General features: G+C 43.5%; 1 non-coding gene across 1 annotated transcript; it reads left to right on the forward strand.

Annotated features, from left to right (window-relative positions):
* Nucleotides 1-2,139: 2,139 nt before the first annotated feature.
* On the forward strand, nt 2,140-2,211 carry trnaw-cca (transfer RNA tryptophan (anticodon CCA)). The gene has a single exon. It is a non-coding gene; the product is annotated as a tRNA-Trp (tRNA).
* Nucleotides 2,212-4,524: the final 2,313 nt, after the last annotated feature.

A 4,524-nucleotide genomic window follows, 5' to 3' on the forward strand; every position in this document is an offset into this window, starting at 1 on the left:
ATGAGGGGCATAGACAGGGTAATAGACAAGGTATTTTCCCTGGGCTGGGGGAGTCCAGAACTAGAGGGCATAGGTTTAGGGTGAGAGGCGAAATATATTAAAGGGACAACTTCATCATGCAGATGGTGGTACATATATGAAATGAGGTGCCAGAGTATATGGGTCAGGTGCTGTCAAATGGGAGTAGATTAATTTAGGATATCAGGTCAGCATGGACAAGTTGAACAGAAGGGTCTTTTTCCATGCTGTTAGTGTCTCTGACTACTGGTCCTGATGTAAGTTTAAAATACAGTCCAAGTAACTTTGAATACTTCAGCTGACCTCCTCAAAGGTTTCAAATGAATCCCTCTGAGAGAAACTGTTTAAACATGCTGAGTTGGACAAAGTATCCCATCAAGTTCAACACAAACCCAGAGTTGAAGAAGTCAGAAGTCAGAACACCAAGGGGACCAAAACTGATCACAATATTCCATGTGCAGCCTCATCAACGTCCTGTATAACTACAACATAACTTGCCAACATCTATACTGAATTCCCTAACTGATGAAAGCCAGTGTGCTGAAACCTTTCTTCATTGCCTTGTGTACCGATGTAATCAGAGGTATAGGAACAACATTAAACTGATGCACAATCCAGCTGCTGAGAGCCCAAAGGCTGAGTAATGCTGCGTGAGTGTGCTGGGCTTGAGATATTGACACCACCTCCCCACACTTCTGGAGACCTCAGGTCTGTAGCTTACCTTCTTATCCTTGAGGGTTTTCCACCTGTTTGAAACAGCCTGTCCTGCAATTAACCCCTTTACGCCAAGGCCTTCCTTCTCCAGGCAGAATTAATTGTCCTTCTGTCACACAGTTATTAAACACCATTATGTCATCTGTCCAAAGAAACAGCTCATTGTTTTGCCTCATCCTTCCCAGCAATAGTTAATGTATGTTATTTGTGAACTCCCTTGTAGCAGTTTCTCATTGGCCCTTTTGTTTCTTGGCCCAGAAGGAGTTATTGCTGACTCATGAAGTTATCAATGTTCTGGAGTTTACAGGACCACACCACATTCCTCTCTGCCTCCTCCAGGAATAACGATTGGTCCTGAGATACTCGCAGTTCCTGACATGCCTTGGTATCCCCAAATACAATTCATATGTCAGGAAATTACTGGTGCTGCCCTGACATACACAGTCACTGTTGGAACAGAAGGATTATTGGGAGAAAATGCAGAAATCCGAAGTGCAAAGAGACTTGAGAGTTCAAGTCCAGGATTTTCTCAAAGTAAACTTGCAGGTTGAGTTGCACTTTCCCCTGCAACTGCCGAAAGTTTGACACCAGCCCATTTACCTATTCCCTCCTCGCTATCCAAGGGGTCAAAATTACCTTCCAGGTGAAGTGGCACTTTACCTGCACTACCCACAACCCAGTCTACTGCATTTGCTGCTCATAATATGGGCTCATCTACATTGGAGAAACCGAAGCATAAACCGGGTGACTGCTGCACAGAACATCTACGTTCTGCCCGAAAAAAAGACCCTGAGCTTCCAGTTGCCTGCCAATTCCACACCCCATCCTGTTCCCTGGCCAACATCTCTGTCTCAGGTTTGCTGTAGTGTTCCAGCAAAGCTCAGCACCAGCAGAACGAAGAGCACCGAATATTACACTTGGGGACCATACATCCCTCCGGTCCCAATATCGAATTCAATAATTCTAGGGCTGAACTCTATAGTATCCTCGTCCCTCCCACACACACCAAGCCTTGTTATCACATAGTCTGTCATTCCACACTATGTAGCCACGAACAGTCTCCATTAACCATCCCACGCAGACCGTTATGAACTCCTTTTTCTGTCCAACAGTTCTGCCTTCTCTTTGGGCTCTGTTCTGATCTCCACCTTCCTCCCACAATATCTCCTAAATATAAACCGACATTTTCCCAACCACCATCAGTTCTGTGGAAGGGGCACCGACAACTCCTGTTTTTTGTTTCTGATATACAGCATCCGCAATTCTTTCAGATTTTTATTGAGAGAGAGTTGGAAAGTGTTTCGAGAAACAGAAAGAGAAGGGGGATAAACAGAACAGACATGAACGTCATATCATTGTAGTGCGATCACTTCCCTTAAGCATGAATAGAGCTGCCGCGCCATTAGTGAGCTTGTGGCGCAACGGTAGCGCGTCTGACTCCAGATCAGAAGGTTGCGTGTTCAAATCGCGTCAGGCTCACTACCATCAACATCTAACATTTCGAATTAAGAAAGGAGTACGTTCACTCCGTATGTCGGTTGTGTCAAAAGTTCTTTGTGGAAACTTTCGATCACACGTGAATCTTTGCTATCAGTTTGATTTGTGAACACTGTGTCAGGGAGGTGGTGTGCCCATTGTTTGGGTCAATGCTCAGGTCCCCGCAATGTGAGAAGTCGAACACAAACTGTTCATCACGGGATTTAAACACACAGCCGCTTTGTTCAGTTGGTGAGAGCGCAGTGTGAATAACATCATACCGATGTTTTTACAACATAATCTAGAGATTTCCATCCAGGTTTCAGTGACATCAAACTGCCACGTAATGATGTTATGGTCTCAGTAAACTATAATAACGTGAAGATCGCTGGGATGATTTTCTACATCCGACTGCAATATAAACACAGATCATTGTTTCCAGTTTTGTGGAACAAAAGACATCATATTGGTGGAAAATTACAGTTAGTGCAAACACAGCTAGCCATCGATAAATATTAATCCTGTTCACTTCAATGGCCAAATTTCAATTCAGAAACCAAGTGCACTCGGCTGCTTGTAACATAGACAACATGACAAAATGGCTCACAGGAGGAGAAATGGGACATTGAGGAGAAGTGAAATGTTTGCTTTTGGTCACCTCCACAATTGTTAGAAAAACAGGTTGAAAGGATTCTTAAAAGGTGTCTGAAGGAGTGGTGAGGCAGAACACTTCAGACAGCGCAAAGTGGAAGACCACTTTCTAGTGGAAGAAAATGACATTCCTTATTTCTGAAAGAACTGGGAAACAGAAGAGGGAATTAAATCTGACTTGGGAGCTATTTCCTATTTGTTGAGGATGTTGCTTCATCACAGTCTAGGTTTAGAGCATAAGTTCTTCATCAGGAATAAAGGGTGGCCCAAGGGGGCTGAGAGATACATGGCAAGGACGTGGGGCTAGAGGGAAGGTAGCTGGGAGTGCAATAGGTAGATGGAGGTAGGGATTGATGGTGATAGGTCAGAGATGATGGTGAAGTAAATAGGTGAGAAGCAAGGTGGACAGGTATGACAGGTCAAGAGGTTGGTGTCGAATTGGAAGGTTGGATCTGGGACAAGGTGGGGGAGAGGAAATAAGGAAACTGATGAAATCTGCATTGATACCATGAGGTTGGAGGGTCCTAAAGCAGAAGTTGAGGTGTTTTTCCTACAAGTGTCGGGTAGCAAGAGTTTGGCAGTGGAGGAGGCCCAGGACTTGCATGTCCTTGGTGGAATGGGAGGGGGAGTTAAAGTGTTCGGCCAAAGGGCGGTCTGTCGGTTAGAATTAGAGTCCCAGAGTTGTTCCCTGAAATATTCGGTTAGTTGGGATCCAGTTTCCCCAATGTGGATGAAACCATATTGCGAGCAATGGACATAATCTTATAAATAGACTGCATAAATCTTAGCCTGCCAGAATTATTTTCTTTTATATTAAAGAAAATTTTTATTCAATTGGATGACTGCATGAAACGGTTTGTTGGTCAGATTTGAATCATCACACCCAAATGAGACAATGCCATGAATATCAGTGAACTGCTCTTTTTGTTAAAAACCACAAGTTCTTGATTTATTTTCACAACTTATTGGTATTCACACCTGCACATTCAATATCAAACTCTGACATCAGAAATTAAATTACAGCATTAATTTTGACTTGAAATATTCGAACAAACAAATTAATAGCACACAGTGAATCGCAAGTCTGATTAATCTGAAATTAAATTTGACCAAAAAAAATAAAATCAAGATGCAAGGTAAGAAATGGGGGAAGGGCAGAAGGCAAGAAATGCAGCTTCATAGAAAGTGCTCCTCCAGAGAGTGCATTTTACCAACTACCACTGCTAAATATAAACACTCTGATATGATCCTCCGGTTTTAATGTAAACCATAACCCCATACAGTAGGTACCATTTAAATGAGTTAAAATACAAGCATTGAGCAAATCCAGCTTCCAGCCTTACCCCCCGCTTCTTGGAGCTTGGACCTTCCTCCAGCTCCGGGGGGTTGTTGAACTCCTGGGCTCCAGCGGCCACGCCTCCACTGAGGAAGCTTTGGGAAGCAGATGCAAAGGCAAGATGCAGAACAGAGAACCTTTGTATATGAAAGTAGCTTACAGAGACATTGAGCAATAGAATCACATGGTTTTTACACATCGACCCCTGGGTTATCTACCCAGCACATTCACGCAGCAAATCTCTCCTTCTGTGCTCCCAGCAGCTGGATCGTGGATCAATTTAAAGTAGGTCCTATATCTCTGATTACATCGGTACACAAGGCAGTGAA

This window comes from Chiloscyllium punctatum, chromosome 36, assembly GCF_047496795.1.
Source record: "Chiloscyllium punctatum isolate Juve2018m chromosome 36, sChiPun1.3, whole genome shotgun sequence".
NCBI classification, from domain to species: Eukaryota; Metazoa; Chordata; class Chondrichthyes; order Orectolobiformes; family Hemiscylliidae; genus Chiloscyllium; species Chiloscyllium punctatum.